General features: G+C 41.3%; 1 protein-coding gene and 1 pseudogene across 1 annotated transcript in view; one reads left to right on the forward strand and one right to left on the reverse strand.

Annotated features, from left to right (window-relative positions):
• Positions 1–17,872, forward strand: part of LOC139273163 (connector enhancer of kinase suppressor of ras 3-like) — a 468,583-nt gene that overhangs the window by 214,525 nt on the left and 236,186 nt on the right. The window lies entirely within an intron of this gene.
• LOC139274515 (U2 spliceosomal RNA) lies at positions 1,570–1,748 on the reverse strand (annotated as a pseudogene).

Consider the following 17,872-nt stretch of genomic DNA (forward strand, 5'->3'; position numbering starts at 1 on the left):
TAGCACTGCATGGGATATTATATTCTATTAAATCTAGCAAAAACCATATGCTTTTTCGGTTTAGACCCAAGTAATGTATTGCTATATTTTCCCCCACAAGAGCTTTAATTCGGAGCTACAATTATTCAATTTAATCTCTGCATTAAGCAGATTAACTGGCTGAAAATTGTACCTATTCATGGTATCGACCAGTCTTCTAATCTTTAGTTGCTGATAAGTGATGTAAAGATTGTGACCCCAATAAATTCTAGAGGAAGTCTGAAAACAGATGCTAAATAGATTTTGCTGAGGAATACATCTGAACAGAAAATCACATTAAGTGTACATGTAGTGCACTCCACTTAAGTGCATTGCTGAGTTTCCATCATTGTGTAATTGTGCAGGCAATAATGTAAAGCGCATCTGCGAGACTCATTATTTATATCAAACACGGAGCAAAGAACCGCAGACACTGGAAATCTGAAGCAAAAATTGAAACTAGTTGAAGGGTCGACACCTGAAATGTTAACTTGTCTGCCCTCTCCACACACACTGACTCACCTAAGCATCTCCACCATTTTCTGTTTTTGTGTCTAATATTTGTGTACTTTGAGAACCGGTTTCTATGGAAAATGAAGATGGGGAATTTGGGTTTTAAAATAAATACACACAAACCAAGTGTACACTTAATGGATATTTAGAAGTAAAAGTAATGGGCCTGAAATTCAGGTCGAAGGCTTCCTTCAGATGAACACCTCCGACCTGAGAATTTTTAACGAAATTACTTGGTCCCAGAGGCACCTGCAATTGCAGTGGGACGCCTTCTCTTCCTGTGCTTCAGTGCTTGCCCCCGTCCTCCAGGTTCGCATAGTCGGTGCAGTCACCTGCACTCCGTATCTCCTCGTTCTTATTGCTATCAATGAGAAAAATAAACACAACATTAAAAATTTTAAACACCTCACAATTAAAATTATTTGAAATTAAAGTTAATTAAATATTTTAAGAAAAACATTTTATTGAATTTTTATTTTTTTTGTGTTTTAATAGGGTTTAAAATAAATGGACAGGGTTTTTAACAATGTGTATTTAAATTTTATTTTTATATGTTTTAAAAGTCTTATGCTGGTAAAACTAGGCTATGCATCTGCTTTTATTAGGCGCAAGAGTTTTAAGGATATTCGCTGGGCAAGAGTTGGGCAAATAGCCCAAAACTTGACAGATCGGAAATGCCGGTTTTTGGCGTATGAACATTGCGCGCTGAAAGCCGCCATTTGTGGGGCCTCGCCGGGTCTGTACGTATTCCATACAGACCCGGCAAGGCCGGAATTTTAGCCCCAATATTTTTGTTTTCCTTTTATCAGACTTGTGGCTAATGGAGAAACGAGTCCGCTGTAAACTATTAATAGCATGTATGAGAAACTGTGAGATAGGCTTCTGAGTTTCACGTGAGAACATCAGCTATTTTGACATCTGTCTTTTATGCAGATATCTGATGAAGTTTTTTTTTATCCAATTTCGTTCCAGATCAACTCTAACGCCAAAGATCACTTTGCGCCAATGTGTTTGATCTTAGGCCAAAAGGCCGAGAGGCGAAGTTGCACCGTTCCTGGAAATATTGCAATACCAGGTCGGTGCATGGAGTGGACGGGGCATGCCCCTGATCCAGCTCCCTGTCCAAAAAACAATTCAATATCATGTCCCCATAGGGGATATTAAACTGATAAGAACAGATACTACACTTGATCTTAGCCAAAAGGCCAAGAAGCGATGGCCGAGAAGTTGTTTCACCTCCACTAATTATCTTGAGAGATTAACTGGGGTGCAGTCAAATGCTGACGCAGTTAACTGCAGGAGAGGAGCTTCTAATTCAGGCAGGCTATATTACAATTTGTACCAGCTTCTGATTTTAGTTTAATCTTTTAAAACTTGTTTACACTTCAGATTCATGCCTGTTCAGAATTTAGTGGTAGATTAGCAGCAACTATTCAAGTATAATTGTATCTCGGTATTCTGATTAGATTTCCAGGTAATAGTCAGAATTGTCAGCCGAAGATTCAGGTCAAGCTGATGTAAATGTGTGACAGAAATTTCCTGTTAATATCGACAATATCTTTATTTATTTTTTAAACATGGACAGTTTTGATTGAGCTGTTCCGTGCCCCAAGCTTATTCCAGTGTTACAAGGTAGAAATAATTACTTAAAATCAGAAGAAGACTTCTAACCCTCTCGCTCCCATTTTCCCCCAAAACATACATGTACCTCAATGCATTGATTTAGGACTATAGGATGACAACAACAACATACAAACACATCCTTTAAAGAGAGAGCAGGATTGATGGGCTTTTCTGTGGTACCTTGGTCCTTTTTAAAAGAATCCCTTATTACAACAGGTTCGATACAGATTTGCAATGAAAACAAAATGCTGGAAATACTCAGCAGGTCAGACAGCATCTGTGGAGGGAGAAAGAATTAATGTTTCAGGTCACTGACCTTTCATCAGAACTGGCAAAAGTTAGATGTAACAGATATTAAGCAAGTCTAGAGGCAGGGAAAGTTGGGGAGGTGGTGGGGGGCGGGGAGATGAAAGAACAAAATGGATTGATGGGGTGGAAGGCAGGAGAGATTAAATGACAAAAGGGATGATGGTGCAAGGTGAAAGAAGATGGTAATAGGACAAGTGAAGAAACAATAGGTGGGTCTAAAGGAGCTGTAAATGCCAACAGCCGAATCATTACCAGCAGCTGCTGTCTGAAGAAATGGGAGCAGTGGTTATGATCTGAAACTGCTGAACTCAATGTTGAGTCTGAGTCCGGAATACTGTAAATTGCCTCATCAAAAGATGCCTCGAGCCTCTGTTGAGCTTTATTAGAACTGTGCAGGAGGCCAAGGAATCACAGAAATTTACAGCACAGAAGGAGGCCATTCAGCACATCGTGTCTGTGCTGGTCGAACAAAAGCTAGCCAGCCTAATCCCACTTTCCAGCCGTAGCCTTGCAGGTTACGGCACTTCAAGTGCATATCCACGTACCTTTTTAAGTGTAATGAGTGTTTTTGCCTCTACCACCCTGTCGGACAGTGTGTTCCAGACCCCCACTGCCCCCTGGGTGAAAAAGTTTCTCCTCAACTCCCTCTAATCCTTTTACCAATTACTTTAAATCTATGCCCCCTGATTATTGACCTCCCTGCTAAGGGAAATAGATGAGGGGCCTAGCCATTCTATTTAGGCCCCTCATAATAAAGGACAGAGGTGTCAGAGTGGAAATGTGATGGAGACCAAGGATAAAGAGGTCAGAGTGGGATTTAGAAGGCCTATTCTAGCTCATCCATCCAGAAAGAGAGTGAAGTGCCTACCCTCATGACACTATCTAGTTGTTGATTGATTTCTGCTTTCTTACCAAGAAGCCCATTCCTTCTGATGCTTACCTGTATGGAGAAGTACTTTGTAAAACTAGTCTTAAATTTGTTTTTTGCTAGCTTTATCCTTTGCACTCTTGTCCAACTATCGCAGTTTAATTTTAAGTGTTGTTCAGATTTACCTTTCCTATACCGTTTGCTATCTTGATTCTCTCTTTTCAAGGTTGAAGAACTCAATTTTCTCTCTTTCTCCACCCCCCCCCCCCCCCCCCCCCCCCCCGTGACTCAGTTCTGATACTAAGAATCAATCTTGTGGCTCTTCACTGTGTCGCCTCTAGGGCTTGTCTCCGTGCCTCAGTGACCAGAATGGGACACAATACTCCGTCACCTGACTGGAGCACTGTGCAGTTTATGTGTGTCTTTGTTTGACTTATATTTTGCTTTTTTGCACATATATTTCAGCATTCTGTGTGCTTTGTTAATTGCCACTGCACGTATTGAGCAGGGTGTATTCCCCTAGATATGTCATCTTTGTCTGTAGCTATTTCAACAACACCATGGAGTATGTGTACTGTTCATTTTTCTTATGCACAATACATAGAAACATAGAAAATAGGTGCAGGAGTAGGCCATTCGGCCCTTCGAGCCTGCACCACCATTCAATAAGATCATGGCTGATCCTTCAGTACCCTTTTCCCGCTTTCTCTCCATACGCCTTGATCCCTTTAGCCGTAAGGGCCATATCTAACTCCCACTTGAATATATCCAATGAACTGGCATCAACAACTCTCTGTGGCAGGGAATTCCACAGGTTAACAACTCTGAGTGAAGAAGTTTCTCCTCATCTCAGTCCCAAATGGCCTACCCCTGATCCTAAGACTGTGTCCCCTGGTTCTGGACTTCCCCAAAATCGGGAACATTCTTCCCGCATCTAACCTGTCCCGTGCTGTCAGAATCTTATGTTTCTATGAGATCCCCTCTCATCCTTCTAAACTCCAGTGTATAAAGGCCCAGTTGATCCAGTCTCTTCTCATATGTCAGTCCAGCCATCCCTGGAATCAGTCTGGTGAACCTTCGCTGCACTCCCTCAATAGCAAGAACGTCCTTCTTCCGATTAGGAGACCAAAACAGAACAATATTCTAGGTGAGGCCTCACCAAGGCCCTGTACAACTGCAGTAAGACCTCCCTGTTCCGATACTCAAATCCCCTAGCTATGAAGGCAACATGCCATTTGCCGCCTTCACTGCCTGCTGTACCTGCATCCCAACTTTCAGTGACTGATGAACCATGACACCCAGGTCTCGTTGCACCTCCCCTTTTCCTAATCTGCCGCCATTCAGATAATATTCTGCCTTCGTGTTTTTGCCCCCAAAGTGGATAACCTCACATTTATCCACATTATACTGCATCTGCCATGCATTTGCCCACTCACCTAATCTGTCCAAGTTACCCTGCAGCCTCTTAGCATCCTCCTCACAGCTCACACTACCACCCAGTTTAGTGTCATCTGCAAACTTGGAGATATTACACTCAATTCCTTCATCCAAATCATTGATGTATATTGTAAAGAGCTGGAGTCCCAGTACTGAGCCCTACGGCACTCCACTAGTCACTGCCTCCCATTCCGAAAAGGATCCATTTATCCCAACTCTCTGCTTGCTGTCTGCCAACCAGTTCTCTATCCACGTCAGTATATTACCCCCAATACCATGTGCTTTGATTTTGCACACCAATTTCTTGTGTGGGACCTTGTCAAAAGCCTTTTGAAAGTCCAAATACACCACATCCACTGGTTCTCCCTTGTCCACACCACTCTACTAGTTACATCCTCACAAAATTCTAGAAGATTTCCTTTCATAAATCCATGCTGACTTGGACTGATCCTGTCACTGCTTTCCAAATGCACTGCTATTTCATCCTTAATAATTTCCCCACTACTGATGTCAGGCTAACCGGTATAATGTATTGTCTAACTCATTTTACATGTCGTTGGTTACTTCCTCAGATTTAACTTCCTCTTCCCTCTGAACAGTATCATCTATGATCTTAAACCATTTACTTTGAGCTTCTGAATTCAAGTCATGAATCTAAATTAGAAACACTAGGCGCCCTAAAACTGTTTACTGAGGTACACCACTCAGCACTCTTTCTGCACCCCCCCAGGGTTGCCAACTCTGGCTGGATGTAATCCTGGAGGTTTCATCACATGATCTCCTCAGTCCAATTGTCCTGCCCACGCTTCCCCATTGATCGCCCATCATGTCTCTCCTCACAGGACAGTGCCTTCCCATGCCAGTTGGAAAGTGAGCAGACTCTTCATTACGTAATTGACTGTCAGTCAAAACAGCCTTTTCTTTTTCAACTCCAACATTTTTATAGCAAACAAAAGTGTTGAAAGAATTTATTTTTAATGCCTCTAATTTTTCTCCTGGGTTGTTCTCAGCAGTGTCCTGGAGATGAATCTTCAATTCCAGGACAATCCTGGCCGACTCCAGCTCCCCTCTCTTCTCTTCCCCCCCACCCCCATCCCCAAACATGCCTCCTCAACAAATAGCTATTATTTCCTTTGTTTCAGCCAGTTTCCTTTCACCAGTTTTACCTTGAGTTTCCACTGCTTTAAATTTAAGTATATCTTTTATGTTAAACTGTTACAGATTAGCTTGTTTCCAGTCAGGCAAGACCTTCCCAGCATTTGAGTTCCTCAACTCCTGTCTTTGTCTCAAAGGTGAATATCAACCATACCTGGGGATTTATTTCTGTTGAGTCCAATTGGGTTTATCACAAAAAATAACCATTTTAATGAGTGTCTAGTCCACCACCTGTGAGTAACCTGATTTTAAATAACTGAAAATGACTTTAAAACAAAACTCGACACAACCATTTACTAGTTTCAGTGGTGTACACTAGTCAGTTTTTTTAGTAAATTTTAATTTTTTAATAAACTTTGAAAAGGTGCCTAATATCATTTACGCCTTTTAAAAAAAAAATGCAGCTTAATATGAAGTGCTGTAAACAGACGCAATTGGTAGAAACTGGTCATGCTTATTAATTTGATCTATGGGCGAGGCCAGCATCCAGCGCAATGTTTTTTTAACTAGTGGAAACTCTCTTTCTGCTGGACGTAACTTGCGCTTGAAATCTCTTGATCTTTTACGCTGCTTTGGGCGATTTTGGGTGAACTGCACTGGTAAAATCAGCGCAGCCTAGCAGAACCTTTATCCCCTGCTGCTTTGCCCCCTTTTCTGTCGCAAACTCTAAATATGTGAAAAATGATCTATTAATACTTGAAGCAACACATATAAAATGCAGTTCATTTTCAATCGATAATGGCCAATTCACCTATAAATAATAGGAGATGTGAGCGGCAATAAATCTACTGTTTGACGAGCTGCAGTAAATTTTCCTCGCCAACAACAGGGAAGGTTTTGAATGACGGCCATTAAGAGCTGCTAATAGCGTCCATCAAGCACAAGTACAAGTACAAATTGGCACATTCCTGTCATGTCACTTCCTGTTGAGATTATATTAAATTCTACATTTCACAGCAAACATTTTATGAAGGGCAACATGAGTGCAAGAGAATTCAATAAGTACTGATAGGGAAGTGGATACTTGAAGGCATGTTACTGCTTGCATTACAAATTACCTTGCTTCACAATGGTCTTAATAGCTTTTTTACTTCCTGATTTGCAACAGCCCATCGAAGATAACCACTCAGATTACCATTAGCCACATGGTACAACGCACTATTCCCATAGCATTAGTAAAGAGAAGTAGTACAGTGGAGAATACTTAACTGTGAAGTAACAGCTGTTCGAAACGCAAGCTGGGACTGAGCTATTTAGTGTTGTAGTGTACCAGGGATTATATGTATTTCGGGTGGGTGCCATGATGTGACTTCCTAGTACCCTGGTCGGACTACCTATGTAAAACATGTTCAGTTTTCAGGAGGAACTATTACGAATCAAACCTTGTAACCACATTTTCTGGTGAGAATACACAATGTGGGGCATGAAAAACCTTAAGCAGTCTGGGGTGAGTGTTAAATTTCATACCAGGGATTTACTGTAAAGGTTAGCTGTGTGAGCTGTCTTTGACTTGTTAATTAATGTAATCTGTAAGAGAACACCTGATTTAATCATCTGGTTCGCTCTGCTTATAGTTGAACATTTAAAGGGAAGTGTACTCGTTTAAGCTTAGAGAGGATGTATGTGCACTTGCTAGGGGACTCTAGGCAATGCCCTCATTACCTGTTTTATTAAAGCTGCTGGTTGGAGGTCGCCTGGTAAGACTTTTTGTGTCGAGTCATTTCTTCTTTTTCCCACACGGAATCGACAGTATGATTCTCCAGTCTTCACTTTCCAGCAGCACAAACAGTGCTGAGTGCCGATCACAATGACCTGTGCAATTTTCAATGATGCTGGAGTATTATTTCATTGTGACATTATTTTATACAATATTTTAATTTCCAAGGTACATCTGAAGGGAATTAAATAATGAAGGATTAAAATGTGTCAGTAAGAGTAAACTGAGCAAGAGCAGAATGCGGCAGGACCCTTCTTCCGATTATGTAGCAGTTACATCATATTCAGTTCCCCTTTAACTACGTGGATGTGTGTTTTGTTCCCTTTGACAGAAATAAAATGCTACTTTTTTCATTCCGAATAATCTTGTGTGAATTTTTTTATAAAAGTGCACACAAATATGTACACCAGCAGATCTTCCATGGCACAGCTTGTGGTTGGTCTCTGGTCTGCAGCTCGGCTGTTTAACTGTTTTACCCTGTTTGTAAGGCCACTGCTGGAAATAGGCAACTCCAAGTAGTTGTCGCTACTTAGAAACTGCCGAGCCCAATCAGAAGACAGCTCTAAATACTTGTAAATTTCAGACTCCAAGTCAATTGCTGGCTTCTTTAAAGATTGTTTTGCATCTATAACAAAATCTGAGCCTGGTGTGTGACAGACATGTTAGATTTGACTGTTTACATTTATGTATTTTCTGCGTCTGTCTGTCTAGGGCTAGCCCATTACTTCCAACGACAATATTAAGTTGGCAAAAGCCTTGTATTAACTCAACTAAAATACAAAATGGGTTACAGTTCCTCATTCTTTGAAACACAGCTTTAAACATGCTTTACAGATCATCTTGTATTTCCATCAATGTTAGAGGTATAAAATGCAATCTTTTGAGTTTTAAACAAAAATCATAAATACTTTAAATATAGCCGTCATCTACAATGTCAAATATATACGCCTTGTATGCTTTGGGGTTGAATTTTTATACTGAGGACCAAGAAACATAACCTTTTTGCTTCTTTACCAAATTACTTTTGCACATTACTTAATGTTGCTAAAAATATTTTGCTTTAATTAGAATTATAAAGATTTAATTGGAGGGCACAGAAGGAGGGCAATTTAGCCCAATGTGGTTATGCCACTGGTAGCTCCACACCAGAGCTTTCCTGTTCCTTCCTCGACCCCTTTAATAGTCTTTTAATATTTCAAGTGTTTATCTTCATTGATTTGAATTGGCTTCATTAGTCACTTGTGATGTCTTCCATTTTCTAATAATCTTTTGCCTGAAAATGTCTTTTAAACTTATTCCCTCTTTATGCTTCGAGTATATGTCCCTCACTTCTACCCCCTTGTTACTCATTCACCAACTGGTGAAAATAATCTTTCACTATTTACCTTCTCAAAACTCTCAATTTTGTACACCTTCTATTAGGGGTGTCTCATAACCTTTTCTGCTTCAGTGAATATTCAGTCTTCCTACATTCTTCTTAAATTTACCAATCCTACTAATTTGGTGGTATCAGCAATTATTTATGATTTTGCCTCTATGCCCTTTTATGTAATTGGAGAGCTTCATCTTGACTGCATGAAACATCCATTTCTTCCTACTCTCCACATTGTATCTTTCAGCTATCCCTCTATCCATTGCAACACTTTACCTTTCAAACCATGGGCCTTAATCTTTGCAACAAGTCTCTCATTTGTACTTTATCAAAGGCTTTATTGAAATTTCAAATGTATTATATTTGCATTCCTCTTCTCGATCTGCTGACTATCTCCTAAAAATGTGATTAAATTAGTTAAAGCACGACCCATCCTGTACAAGTCCAATTTTGTTGTACCTGAATAGCCCATAAATTTTTACGTGCTCATTAATGTTATCCTTTATAATCCCAGTAGTTTTATTATTACCGGTGTGAGGCTACAATAACGTGGCTGTTCCTTTTCCTCCTCTTTTGAACAGCTATTGCAAAATACATTATTTTTGCTGGTAAAGTGATAGTGTCTCTCTTTAATGCCAAAAAGTCTATTTGTTAATTAAACAATTATTCAGAATGGCCAGTCGGTCTAAAGCCAGAAAACCTAATTGCAATAAGTAAACACAGCTTGAGGTCACTTGAGTTTAATTGTTGTTGGCGGAGAACTTTACAGATTGGAATGTGCTTGTTTGAAGCTGCAGAGCAGCCAGCATTGTTAAGATTGTTTTGCACCTGTGTCAAAGTCTTCTATTTGGAGTGTGACATCTGGGCACACCGATCGATGCGGTTTAACGCATTCCTTTTGGCACTCCCATGGTATTGCTCACAGTGAGTTAAATCAGACTGGAGGACAAGAGTGTAAAGTAGAATGCATTCTTCTGCTAAGGTGAATCGGTGTCTTTTTTAAGGCCATAAAGTTTAATCGCTAAGTAAACACAGGCTCAAATGGTCATTCAGAGTGTAAGTTGGTCTGCGAATTTTGTGATTCGAATGTGCTTGTGTGTTTAGCCTGCAGCTCAAAATGATCTAACATTTGTTTGCTCCAGAGGCAGTGAGGCAGAGCACAGGATGAAATTTCTGGGTTTCTCTATGTACCAAACGATTGGATTTCTTCTTTTTTGGAAAAATAGGGGAAGAAATTTGCAAAGGAAATCGTACAAACTGGAAATAGGCCATTCTAGTTATTATGTTCAAAATAGTTGACAGAACCATACTGGGCAACTGCAGACCCAGTCGCCCGACCTCAATAAAAGGAAAAGTAATGGAATTAATATCAGAACCAAAGTGGAAGAGTAACCGAACAAATGATGGCCAATGTGGCTTTAGAATAGGGAGAACATATGTCCCTGTTTTCCGGGGACAGTTCTCTGATTAGGTACTGTGTCCCTGGGCAAACAATGTCCCCAGAAGAGTCCCTGGTTCTGGAAACTAGTCTCTTAATAAAATGTTCAATGATTATATAATTAGTTATCGCAAGTGTGGCTGATGTTTACGGTCAACAACTTAGGTTGGTTGGCCGGATGGGACATTCTCAGCCCACTTGCGGCCGCTCGTCCCGACCCTGAGCCGCAATGGCGAGCCGGTTGTTCACCATGGTGACATTCTTCACGAAGGCTGGGACAGTTGGAGGCAGTGACCAGAGCTTATTGGGATATGGAGCACAAAGTTGTGAGATATTGAACAGGGTTTCAACCATTGTACCAGTCACTGTGGACCAGTGATCGAAATATTTGGCAGTGGAGCTACCAGATGTTCCCAACCTGCATGTACCATTAACTGGATACTGGAATGCAGGAGTTGAAACAACCGCCTCTGCCTTGTCGGCTGCACCTACAAAATGCAATGAATACACTCGCAAGGGCTGGCAGTACATCAAGGGCCTGACTGCAGGAGCACAGTGAAAACCTACATCATTATCATACGGCATTTTGTTTACGACCACTGACTCTAACAAAATGTAAATACTATATGATGGTAATAAAGTGTATTTGATCTTAAAAAAACTTTGGTTGTCACGTGCTGGTGGCACTGCCCACCGTGTCATCAAACCAAGGTGATTGATGGAGGAACTGACCAATCGGAGCGGGGGAAATTGCATCAACATTATAAATTAGACGAATGAAGTGCGGGCAGAGGCAAGATAATCTGGTGAAAGGCAGAGGGTGTGTGGCTTGGTGTATTTGTGAAAGAGCAGAGTAAGAATGGAGCAAAGAAAGCGAGCCAAATTTAAGAACGTAAGTTTATTTAACCAGTATCTTTTTTTAAGTACTTCGATTTGTTGTATTCTTACTAATTGAGGTGCTTTATTCAACCCCTGTTTCTAAAGAACTCTGATCCCCTAAATTTTATTTATTTTCATAGGTGCTGATTGAGCTGTTTGTTTTTGTTTCAAATTTCTCGTGTATATTTTAAAAAAAAAATCTTATCTAATCAATCTTTACTGCCCCAGATTCACTTTTTGGGCTCTTCCATCTGCTGGAGTTCTTTGAGGATAGGGTGGATAAAGGGGAACCAGTGGATGTGGAGTATTTGGACTTCCAGAAGGCATTTGACAAGGTGCCACATAAAAGGTTACTGCACAAGATAAAAGTTCACGGGGTTGGGGGTAATATATTAGTATGGATAGAGGATTGGCTAACTAACAGAAAACAGAGAGTCGGGATAAATGGTGCATTCTCTGGTTGGCAAACAGTAACTAGTGATGTGCCGCAGGGATCAGTGCTGGGACGCCAACTATTTACAATCTATATTAACTTGGAAGAAGGGACTGAGTGTAATGTAGCCAAGTTTGCTGATGATACAAAGATGGGAGGAAAAGCAATGAGTGATATGGACACACAAAATCTGTAAAAGGACATACAGGCTAAGTGCAAAAATTTGGCAGATGGAGTATAATGTTGGAAGGTGTGAGGTCATGCACTTTGGCAGAAAAAAAATCAAAGAGCAAGTTATTATTTAAATGGAGAAAGATTGCAAAGTGCCGCAGTACAGCGGGACCTAGGGATACTTGTGCATGAAACACAAAAGGATGCATGCAGGTACAGCAAGTGATCAGGAAGGCTAATGGTATCTTGGCCTTTATTGCAAAGGGGATGGAGTATAAAAGCAGGGAAGTCTTACTACAGCTATACAAGGTATTGGTGAGACCACACCTGGAATACTGTGTGCAGTTTTGGTTTCCATATTTACGAAAGGATATACTTGCTTTGGAGGCAGTTCAGAGAAGGTTGACTTATGAGGAAAGGTTGAGTAGGTTGGGCCTCTACTCATTAGAATTCAGAAGAATGAGAGGTGATCTGATCGAGACATATAAGATTATGAGGGGGCTTGACAGGGTGGATGCAGAGAGGATGTTTCCACTGATGGGGGAGACTAGAACTAGAAGGCATGGTCTTAGAATAAGGGGCCACCCATTTAAAACAGAGATGAGGAGAAATTTCTTCTGAGGATTGTGGATCTGTGAAATTCGCTGCCTCAGAGAGCTGTGGAAGCTGGGACATTGAATAAATTTAAGACAGAAATAGACGGTTTCTTAATTGATAAGGAGTTATGGGGAGCGGGCGGTGAAGTGGAGCCGAGTCCATGATCAGACCAGCCATGATCTTATTGAATGGCGGAGCAGGCTCGAGAGGCCTTATGGCCTACGCCTGTTCCTATTTCTTATGTTCTTCTTCTTCTTATCTGTTTTTAGCTTGTGTGCAGTGATACTGAAATAAACACTAGTAGTACATTAGTGGCCAACAGTTTAGTGGGAATGGGGTCAAGGGAACCAGGAGGTGGGTTGCATTCACATACGTAGAGCAGGAAGTAAGGGAGAAACTAGAGAAAGACATGGGTTCAGGGCTCGGGTACAGGGGAGCCTTGGGAGAGGTTTGACTTGGCGACAAGGGATTGGGATGTGAGACAGATGATAATCTTCATGACAAGCAAGTCTGTAAGAACACTGCATAATACATACACTGGATGAAAATTCTGAAAGCTGTTTTTAAAAAAAAACCTCAGCTCCAGGAGGGAAGGTGGGCTGAAGCAGGAGCGGAGATGGAAGTGGACGGTCTTTGTGATGGAAAGGATTATGGAGTTAGAAGCTCAGTTCAAGAGCACTGCGATGACCATTTGATTCAACCTGTGATGGCCAGGGAACCCCGAGTTTGTGGTAGGGCTAAAAACAATGGCTTAGGTGTTCCCAATGTTTAACTAGAGGAATTTTTGCCTTGGATGTCCGATGTACAATCCGACAACACGGAGAGATGTTGGAGAGGTAGAGCTAGGTGTCAGTCAGTGTACAGAAAGCTTGCAACTAACAGGTAGATGCAGCTTGGTTGAACTTTGTGGTCATCCATGTGCAAACTAAAGGTAGGAACATGGGTAAACCATCAGAGACCCTCCCGTGTAATCTTTCATATCCTGGAGCTAGCGTACAGCAGAGCACCAGTTCCACATATCTACATTATTGTTGACTGCGTAATGGTTGATGGAGGTTAATCTCTACGCATATTGCATTAGCAGAAGCAGCAAAGTAACCTTACCAGTTTTCTTGAAATGCGGAGATAACACAACAATCATTAATAAATCAGTGAAAAAAAATTACTTGGCAGTGATGTGAACAGAAATTTTCTGAATACGCCATAAAGACTGTGGGTACAAAAATCTGACGTTCCTGAGCAGTATTACTATTATATGTAAACAGTGTCTGAATACACATCAATAATGCGACGTCATCCGTGGTAATTATATGTACATTTGTTATGCAGTTGTATTGTATATGTGCAGCTGCTCAAATATTTTGCTTTGCTATGCTGTGCAACCTACATTTTCCATCCTGGCTGCTTTGCTATGCTCTCACCTGGTGTGGCCCCAGATTTGGTTTAGAAAATATGGTCACCTTACTAAGAAGGGATGAATTTTGCCTGACCAACCTAATAGGTTTTTTGAGGAAGTTGTGTCTCGGGAGGTCATCTAATGTAGTGTACCATGACTTTCAAAAGGCCTTTGATGAAGTACAGCATAAGACATTATGAAACCATAACTATCACAAGGGAATTGGATATATACTTAAAGAAAAAATCTACAAGGCTATGAGGAAAGAGCAGAGAAGTGGGACTAGTTGGATAGCTCTTTCTAAGAGCCAGTACAGACGCAATGGCCTCCTCCCATGCTGTCTGATTCTATGATTCTAAGACTTCTTTAAAGTCTTTAAGATCAGTGTATATCCAAAGTAAAACGTGGATTAATAACTGGCTAAAAAGACAGAAACAGAAGGTAGTCTTGAGAGGAGGTACTGAGTAGGTGCATGTATATGGCTTCTTTAACACGGCAAGACATCACAAAAGAAGAGGGTAACAGATATCTCGCAAGAGTTTGGGAAGATGACCTTTGGCTTGGGCTTTACTGATGTTCAAGGTTATGCAGAATGATCAGGTTGGGCTCCGCCTGAGAAGGAGCCAGGGATTGGGATACAATCAAAGACTAGGATGTGGAGTTTCTGGTGGGAGCAAGCAGATTGGTCATACTAGTGTTAAACTGAAGAAAGTTCTGTCTCATTTGCAACCTGATGTTTGACAAGCAATCAGAGTCATAAGATTTAGTTGAATGGTGAAGCTGGATGTCATCAGCATCTGATCCCATGATAAGGGCAACAGGTAGACATGCTGGAGGAGAGTGTTTAGGTTTTAGAGAAACTGTCCCAGGACATGTCTCAGCTACATTGGGATAGATAGGAGTGAATCACTGGAGGATGTTAAGAGGTAGACACAGGAGAGGCAGTGAAGGAAGGGTAAAGTGATTGACAATACCAAAGGCTTCAAAGAGACCAGGGAGTGGTGAATGATGCAGTCATAGTCAGAAAGGGTTTCATTTGCATGTTTGGCCAGAACCATGTCAGCAATGTGGCTGAGCTCCAGTGGAACATAAATGATGGCATGGACTGATTGAGCTGAATGGACTGTTTCTGTGCTGTATATTCTAAGTAATCTATGGGATGGAAGCAAGATTGAAGGGATTCTAATATTGGTGCACATTGGTACCAACGACATAGGTAAAAAAAGGGATAAGGTCCTACGAGACGAATTTAAGGAGCTAGGAGTTAAATTTAAAAAGTAGGACCTCAAAAGTAGTAATCTCGGGATTGCTACCAGTGCCACGTGCTAGTCAGAGTAGGAATCGCAGGATAGCACGGATGAATACGTGGCTTGAGCAGTGGTGCAGCAGGGAGGGATTCAAATTCGTGGGGCATTGGAACAGGTTCTGGGGGACGTGGGACCAGTACAAACCGGACGGTCTGCACTTGGGCAGGAACGGAACCAATGTCCAAGGGGGAGTGTTTGCTAGTGCTGTTGGTGAGGAGTTAAACTAATATGGCAGGGGGATGGGAACCAATACAGGGAGACAGAGGGAAACAAAAAGGAGACAAAAACAAAAGACAGAAAAGAGATGAGTAAAAGTAGAGGGCAGAGAAACCAAAGGCAAGAAACAAAAAGGGCCACTGAATATAAAAGGACTGCAGGAGGGGTCAAAACTAAAAATCATGGTTTTAAAAACTAGGATGAAAACACTCTACCTAAATGCACGCAGCATTCGAAATAAAGTAAATGAGTTGACGGCACAAATCATTACAAATGGGTATGATTTGGTGGCCATTACAGAGACATGGTTGCAAGGTGGCCAGGACTGGGAATTAAACGTACAGGGGTATCTGACGATTCAGAAAGATAGGAAGGGAAGGGAGGTGGGGTAGCTCTGTTAATAAGGGATGATATCAGGGCAGTTGTGAGGGATGATATTGGCTCCAATGAACAAAATGTTGAATCATTGTGGGTGGAGATTAGAGATAGTAAGGGGGAAAAGTCACTGGTCAGCGTAGTTTATAGGCCCCCAAATAATAACTTCATGGTGGGGCGGGCAATAATCAAGGGAATAATGGAGGCATGTGAAAAAGGAACGGCAGTAGTTATGGGGGATTTTAACCTACATATCGATTGGTCAAATCAAATCGCAGGGGGTAGCCTGGAGGAGGAATTCATAGAATGCATACGGGATTGTTTCTTAGAACAGTATGTAACAGAGCCTACAAGGGAGCAAGCCATTTTGGATCTGGTCCTGTGTAACGAGACAGGAAAAATAAACGATTTCCTCATAAAAGATCCTCTCGGAATGAATGATCACAATATGGTTGAATTTGTAATACAGATTGAGGATGAGGAAGTTGTGTCAGAAACGAGCGTACTATGCTTATACAAAGGGAACTACAGTGGGATGAGGGCAGAGTTGGCTAAAGTAGACTGGAAATGAGGACTAAACGATGGCACAATTGAGGAACAGTGGAGGACTTTTAAGGAGCTCTTTCATAATGCGCAACAAAAATATATTCCAGTGAAAAAGAAGGGTGGCAAGAGAAGAGATAACCAGCCGTGGATAACCAAGGAAATAAAGGAAAGTATCAAATCAAAGACCAATGCGTATAAGGTGGCCAAGGTTAGTGGGAAACTAGAGGATTGGGAAAATTTTAAGCAACAGCAAAGAATGACTAAAAAAGCAATAAAGAAAGGGAAGATAGATTACGAAGGTAAACTTGCGCAAAACATAAAAACAGATAGTAAAAGCTTTTACAGATATATAAAACGGAAAAGAGTGACCAAAGTAAATGTTGGTCCCTTAGAAGATGAAAAGGGGGATTTAATAATGGGAAATGTGGAAATGGCTGAGACCTTAAACAATTATTTTGCTTCCGTCTTCACAGTGGAAGACACAAAAACCATGCCAAAAATTGCTGGTCATAGGAATGTGGGAAGGGAGGACCTTGAGATGATCACTATCACTAGGGAGGTAGTGCTGGACAGACTAATGGGACTGAAGGTAGACAAGTCCCCTGGTCCTGATAAAATGCATCCCAGGGTATTAAAAGAGATGGTGGCAGTTATAGCAGATGCATTTGTTATAATCTACCAAAATTCTCTGGACGCTGGGGAGGTACCAGCGGATTGGAGAGCAGCTAATGTAATGCCTCTGTTTAAAAAAGGGGGCAGGCAAAAGGCAGGTAACTATAGGCCGGTTAGTTTAACATCTGCAGTGGAGAAAATGCTTGAAACTATCATTAAGGAAGAAATAGCAGGACATCTGGATAGGAATAGTGCAATCAAGCAGACGCAGCATGGATTTATGAAAGGGAAATCATGTTTAACTAACTTACTGGAATTCTTTGAGGATATAACGAGCATGGTGGATAGAGGTGTACCGATAGGTGTGGTGTATTTAGATTTCCAAAAGGCATTCGATAAGGTGCCACACAAAAGGTTACTGCAGAAGATAAAGGTACACGGAGTCAGAGGAAATGTATTAGCATAGATAGAGAATTGGCTGGCGAACAGAAAGCAGAGAGTCGGGATAAATGGGTCCTTTTCCGGTTGGAAATCAGTGGTTAGTGGTGTGCCACAGGGATCAGTGCTGGGACCACAACTGTTTACAATATACATAGATGACCTAGAGGAGGGGACAGTGTGTAGTGCAACAAAATTTGCAGATGACACTAAGATTGGTGGGAAAGCGGGTTGTGTAGAGGACACAAAGAGGCTGCAAGGAGATTTGGATAGGTTAAGCGAATGGGCTAAGGTTTGGCAGATGGAATACAATGTCGGAAAGTGTGAGGTCATCCACCTTGGGGGGAAAAAAAACAGTAAAAGGGAATATTATTTGAATGGGGAGAAATTACAACATGCTGTGGTGCAGAGGGACCTGGGGGTCCTTGTGCATGAAACTCTTTTAGGAGTAA

This window comes from Pristiophorus japonicus, chromosome 9 (genome assembly GCF_044704955.1).
Source record: "Pristiophorus japonicus isolate sPriJap1 chromosome 9, sPriJap1.hap1, whole genome shotgun sequence".
Lineage (NCBI taxonomy): Eukaryota > Metazoa > Chordata > Chondrichthyes > Pristiophoridae > Pristiophorus > Pristiophorus japonicus.